Raw genomic sequence first — 6,899 nt, 5'->3', positions numbered from 1 at the left:
TTCTCCACTGTTCAACGGTGCCTCCCGTTGCCCAAAACGAGGCCGGCCTTTCCAAACCAGGCCAGCCAGCCCGTGGGACGCGAAGGGACAAGGGACGCACAGAGTCAGTCTGCAGCCAATGATATTTACACAGATGAGTTAATTTGTCACGTGCAAAAAATAATATTTAATCCAAAAGCGAGTGGACACGTCTCCATTCCTGCCGCTGAAGGACTGAGAAGGGGGTCTGGGAGCACCTGTTCGCGTCCAAACCCGCCTTCTTTTGCCCCGTCTGGCCTTTTCCTCTGGGTGTCCTGGCCCCAACAGGTCCATGCGACCCCCACTTTCCAGGGGCATGAACCACCAGCAGGGAATCAGCCACCAACAGGGGCTCAGCAGGCAGGCTGGTGTGCGGTGGTGCAGAGCAAACACCAGGGAAGCAAACAGCCGCAGCAGCCGACTCCCGCCCTTGCCCAGGCTCACGCAGGGCAGAGGTGGGCTGGAGGGGCAGGAGGAGGGCATGGGCACAGGCGTCGGTTGGACATGCGTGGCCCCAGACAGGTCAGGTTGCGTGTCAAGGGTGTGTCAGAGGGTTCGCTCTCAGCCAGCCTGGGACCTGGCCCTGTGACCTCGCTAAGGGACCCGGCGTTCCTCGCACCCAGCCCAGGGCTGCACCTGCCGAGGAGGAGAGTCCTCAGCTCCCCATTCACGGTGTTGGAAGCCTTTTTGTCACAGGAACCATAGACGATACCAATTTCTGATGACAGAGAGAAGACACTCGACTCAAAGGGGATGCGTCTTCCCTCCGGTCAGCGAGTTGGTGATAACATCATTATTTGAATGAAAAAACCTGGACTACAACTAGTTTCATTTTCTCACACTCCAGAGAAGACCGTATAACCCAGTTTCCTTTAAAGACTTTGCAGCCAATAATTGCCAGTTCGCCAGTTCACCTTTACTTGCTTACAGGTCCGTTGTCCCTGTGGCCAGAGGTCGGCCCCTCTCTCAGGGGCCAGTGAGGGGACTTGAGTGTGTGTCCACCTGCTTGTCCTCCGGCCTGCATGCACCGAGCGGAGCCGCGGACGTTTCCGCAGGGCCTGGGCCAGGACGACAGGGGCACCGCCTTCCCGAGGAGCAGGAATGAGCGGAGGGCAGGGGCCCGTGCTGGGAGGCGCGCCTGGCTCCAGGCTCCACGGGAGACGGGTCTGCCCTGGCCTCTTCCCGAGGGGACGGCTGGGAAGGGCTTCTTGTGGAGGCAGAACCTGAGAGCGCCCGTGGGTCATGCCACGTGGGAGGGTGAGCAACCTGGGCAGAGGGGACGTCCCAGGGAAGACACCAGGGAGACAGGGGCGGGCCCTCGAAGGCAGAGGCTGCTCACCGAGGTGGGCGGCTCCAGGCCCACAGGTGAGGGACTGCAGGAGACCTGGGTGGAACGAGGCCGGTCCCCCCGCCCCGCTGCACAGAGAAAGGGGCTGGCCAGAGGAGACAAACGGGAGGGTCCTGGCCACGTTCCAAGGGACGGAGAGGACGTGTGACAAAAACCACAAAGCAAAGTGGGAGGCAGGATGGGCCAGCCCAGGGAGTGACACCTGTCTGCCTGGAGGGCCAGCGTGTGTCTGAGGAAGGGGATGAACGGCCACGGCGGGGCCGCGAGAGGCCGGTGCTGCAGGTTCAGCCATGTTCCCCCCCAACCCCGAACCTGCGAGTGGGGAGGGAGTTGGCCCTGAGCCAAAGCTGCAGCCGCCCGGGAGCCAGAAGAGGCAGGGGACCTGGCGCCCCGGCCCAGAGTTCTGGTGGCACAAGTGACGAGACACCTTTCTGGTTACAGCACACCCCTCACCCCGGCCTCCTCCACGGCAGCCTGGAGGCTCGTGCAGACAGACCGGCCGGTTGTGGAAACTCCCAGCCTCCCAGGCACTGCACTGACAAGTGGTCAAGGCAGTGCCATGACACCTGTCTGGTGAGAGATGACGCCCCCCCAGCCTGTCATGGAGACGAGCTTGTGCAGGGGAACAGACTGATGTTGAGGACACAGCAAGGATGGACGCCGAGACTCTCCTGACACGGACGATGCAGGGACACCGCCAGCTGGGAGAGGACAGCAGCCCGTCAGATGGCGTGACCCAGTCACCGGGACAGGATCGCTGTCAGAGCCCGAGGTCAGCTTGCTGTCCCCGGCACCAGCCTTTGCGGAACCTGGCAATCAAACACCCACACTGGGTGGGAGGTGGAGAGGGAGGAGGAGGCGCCCAGGCAGAGGACAGGCCCCGACCGGGGCAGAGCGGGCGCCGGCCGGGCCTCACCCCTGCACGGGCAGCAGCAGGCCCGGGTGGAGGAGTGGGAGGAGCCTGCAGTGGCCCGTGGGGCCAGGGGAGCGGAGGGGGGCGCCAGATGCAGGCAGGACGTGGATGGTGGCTCCCGAGTGCCACAGGTGGACAGTGTCATCGAGGCCGAGGCGCTGGGAGGACGTGCAGAGCCCTCATGACACCCCCGACGCGTGACCCTGCACGCCCCACAGGTGCCATCGGGCTGGTGTGCCTGCCCCTCGGGGCCAGAAGCTGCTGGGCCCCCAGGACAGCGAGAGTGTGCTACGTCGGGGGGCCTCTGGGTGTGGGGTAGAGAACGTCCACGCCAAGACTGGGCATGCCACAGCACAGGGCACAGGACTCTGCACATGAGGTCCCCCAGGGAGGGGGTCTGCAGTCAGCGCCGCTACAGACAAAGTGGGACAGCCAGGAACGTCCCTGAGGCCGGAGGTGGGTGGCTGTGCCGTGGGGATAATGGACCCGCTCCAGGACCCGAGGGCTGGAGTGGAGAGCTGGGAGATGCAGGGATGTGAGACTTCCCGGTCCGGGGCAGCTGCTCTGTCTTCTCCTCCCCAGAGACTGTGAGTAAGCAGAAGGGCTCTCTGGCCCCTCCTCTGGAAGGGGGGATTCGGGAACGCGTGCGGTCATAACCGAAAACAGAGAAACGACAGCGTGTGACTCCCGGGCCAGCACATGGGGGCTGGTGGCAGCAGGAGGGGGACATTCCTGAACAGAGCCCATGGGGATGGAAGCCAGTGGGTGAGGTCACGGTACGTCCACACTTGGTGGGAACTCGGCTCACACACAGAGGCTGGCAGCTGGGACCAGGGAGTGCAGAGGCACCAGCCCACAGGTCCCCAGCGGGGAGGGCGATGTGGGGACAGCCCACCCCAGACAGGGGATGGATGCTTGTGGTGGGATGAGCCAGGAGCCCGGCCGCCAGCCAGCGCTGCGGACCTGCCCGTCCCCTCTGGGCCTGGTGTCCATTCTCGCCTGTGAAACGGGCGTAATTATCAGCACAGACCCCACCCTGGAGCCTGGCCCAGGCGAGTGCACTCGGCACTGGGGAGTCTTACCCCAGGGCCTGTCCCTTTGTGCCTCCAACCACCTCCCAGGAACCCAGAACTTGTCTCCTGGAACCCTGGTCCCCCATCTACAAGGCTGTGCGGCAGCCCCCCAAAGCCGCATCACAGGTTTAACATCTGCCCACCACTCCACACAGTGTGACCACCAACTCTGTCCCTCTGTGGGCTGTGGTGGGGCAGCCAGTCCCCCGGACAGCAGGCTCTAGGCCCATGGCTCCTGTCCTGCTCAGAACACAGGAGCTGACCAAGCCCTCCTGCCCAGGAAGACAGGGGACTCGAGTGTCTTCTCACTGGCACACGGGGGAGCCGTGGAGCCCGTGGGGCCAGCACTCAGGAACGCCAGCAGCCCACGCTGGGGGGCACCCAGTCACCACAAGCTGCCTGTCCCTCCCCACAGCGCCCGGAGGTTGCTATACATGGATGGCACTGTGGGAAGGCCCTGCTGGGGACCCCAGGGCCCTCACTGTCCCAGCACCCCCATGGCTGGCCCCTGCCTGCTCCCCCACGCTGTCTGCATGCTGCAGGGTGATGTGGGAGGCAGCAGGTCACTCAGGCTGACCCTCATCGGGGGACAGAGGTACTGAGATCGTGGAGACCACAGGCGTGCCTTCCACCCATCCAGTGTCTTGGGAGGAGGAGAGAGTTCTGGTCGGGGCCAGCTGCAGGTCCCCATCAGTCTTCATGAGGAAGAGGAAGCTGGGCCTGAACAGGCCGAGGTGGACAGTGGCCTGGGGTGCAGCAGGTGCCCACACCCCTTCCCCACAGCCCTCCTGCAAGCCCATGGCATGGGGGTAACACAGCAAGTGTGACCCCAGGCAGGGAGGTTAGGGCAGGAGTCACAGCTGGACAAATCAGCCAGACCACAGGGACCACGCACTGGGAGAGAGGCAGGGTGCCGAGTCCTGCACTGTGGGGGGTGATTGCTGGGCGGAGGGCGGGGTGCCAGGGGTCCTGGGAGGCCATGCGGTTCAAAGAAGGGCCTGGACTTAATGAGGAAATGAAGTTCAAGAGAAAATCTGGGGGTGCTGCACTCGCATGAGGGGTGCAAAGGGTTCTGGGGGTGCAGCAGAGCAGACCTCAGGCCCAGACATGGTGGGCCACCAAGAGAGGGAGGACTAGCCTTGGGCAGCCCCAACTCTAGAAGTTTTGGGAGCTGGGGCTTCACAGGGAGAGCACGGATGGAAACCAATGACACCAGGAGGCAGTTTGGGGGGCATTTCCTGCGGTAGCCCAACCAGGACCCCTGGAACTCCTCAGAGGGCACGCCAGTCCTTGGAGAGACTCCAAGCTGGTCCACCCCCAGGCCCCGGCTGAGCATCGCCACCCGCCTGGCACCGGACGCGACACGTCTGGTGAGGCAGCCTCTGGAAAGTGGCTGCAGCCATCTCTGCAGGGGACTGGACTCCGGCTGTGCCTGGGTCCACCTGTGAGGTCACCCGTGTTCTTCAAATGCTCCGTGAGACCACAATACTGGAGGGTGCGTTCCATCTCCTTTAAAGAGGATGCCATTGCACATGTGTCTGTGCTTTGACTCGCCGGGTGGTGCTGCTCTCCTTCGCCTCAAACCCCAAGCGAGGCAGACACCAGGCAGTTCAGCACCTGCGGGGCAGCGCTCGCGCAGGCTGGACAGCAGGAGGGCTTCGCTCTGCCCTGTTCTTTGGAAGGCGGCGGGGCGGGAGTGGCGGTGAGAACTGCACTGACTCCCCGTGCGGTGTCCTGGAAGCGGGTGCGGGGGGTGTGGCCTCACAGGCAGACGAGAGGCAGCATCGTCCTCCTTAAGCTGGAATCCGAGCATGGACGCGTGACGGGGGGTGTGGCCCACCGGCTCCCTGTGTGTCCCTCACTGTGGGCACACGTGTGCTGCGATCCTGCAGAATTCAGTGCTCAGAGCAGATGGTTGAGGCCTTGCAGGGCGAACCATGTGGAGCCTGCTGGCACAACTGGTGGGAATGTGGTCCCGACATGGAGCAGGCCTATAAGGGCAACCACCAGGGAGCATAGAAATACCTTTTCCTCCCAATGCCATTGCAGGTCACGAATAATGTCACATTTTGCAAGACATCTGAGGCTGTACGACCTCACAAGACAGGTGCAGGGCCTTCGTCTTCCCTAACTGTGGATTGCTTTAGAAAGTGTTGCAGAAAACAACTCAGACAATTTCGGGTGTACAGAATGGAACTTTACATGCAGGGACCCAGAGGGGACAGTCTCCAAATTCTGGGCCCTGAGCTCAAGCAGGGGCTTGTTTATATAGTGTGGTATTCGGAAGCCATTTTACTAAGCCTACGTGGCAGAAGCAGGTTTATAGAAGCAAGAAAGCCAGGCTGCTGATAGGGTCATACAATGTTCTTTTGTTCTTACTTCTTAGTTACTTAGTTGCTCACCCTTCCTTATCTTAGTGGCTCAACAAAGGGACCCTATCCTTCTGACTTGTCCCGGCTTGTCTAAGCAGATTTCCTGCTACAGAAGTACTGGGCAAGCCTCGTACATCAGGGCTCTCCCAAGGGAGACGCCCCTGCACCGTTCACACACAGGCAGATCTGTCTCGAGGAACTGGCTCCCACTGTGACGGAGGCTGACAAGGCCCAGCCAGCAAGCCAGAGACCCAGGGTGTCTGATGCTTGAGGTCCAGGCTAAAGGCCAGCAGCTCCACATCCCAAAAGAGCCCACATTCAATATGGAGCCTGGAAGGCGGAGGAAAGCCCATGTCCAACTTCAGACAGTCAGGCAAGGAGACTGTCTGATATCTAGGGGAGGGTCAGCATTTTCAGTCTGTTCAGACCTTCAACTGATTGGACAGGGCCCACGCTCATTAGGACGACCATCAACTCTACTCAGTGGTCTACAGATATTGATGAAGCACCTGGCGCAGTACTAAGCAGCTAGTAGTAATGCGCGTGTTCTTGACTGAAATTGTCCATTTAAAAGTAAAGATGGTGATCTAAAGATTAAAGAAAACCTGGTTAAAAAGATTTCGGGGTATCCAGGATTAAAACCAAGCCCACAAAAATGGTACAGTTTAACTGGAATTTCACTGCTGAACATTTCTTATTTCTTCTAATGTCTAATATGTATCTGTGGATAATTCTAGAAATCTTAAAATCTGGTCAATTTTTATTTAACAATTTTATTTTTTATTTTACTAAAGATTTTAGTTATTTTACGAGAGAGGGGGAGGGAGGAAGAGAGGGAGAGAAACATCAATGTGTGGTTGCCTCTCTTGCACCCTCTACTGGGGACCTGGCCTGCAACCCAGACATGTGCCCTGACTGGGAACAGAACTGGCGACTGTTTGGGTCACAGGCTGGAACTCAATCCTCCACTGAGCTACACCAGTGAGAGCTATTTTTTAAAAATCTTTCTGTTCTATAGTGGTGAGCAAAAGTAGGTTTACAGTTGTTCAAACAGAAAATACAATCAATAAGTAATACAAAAATAAACTCTGTGTTTGACATGCTCTCAACTGTAAATCCACTTTCACTCACCTCTGTATTATAAATGGGGCTTTATTCATAATTTCCTTTGCATG

This window comes from Artibeus jamaicensis, unplaced genomic scaffold (assembly GCF_021234435.1).
Source record: "Artibeus jamaicensis isolate MK-2021 breed Jamaican fruit bat unplaced genomic scaffold, CSHL_Jam_final contig_497, whole genome shotgun sequence".
Taxonomy (NCBI): Eukaryota; Metazoa; Chordata; class Mammalia; order Chiroptera; family Phyllostomidae; genus Artibeus; species Artibeus jamaicensis.
This window is presented reverse-complemented; position numbering follows the sequence as displayed.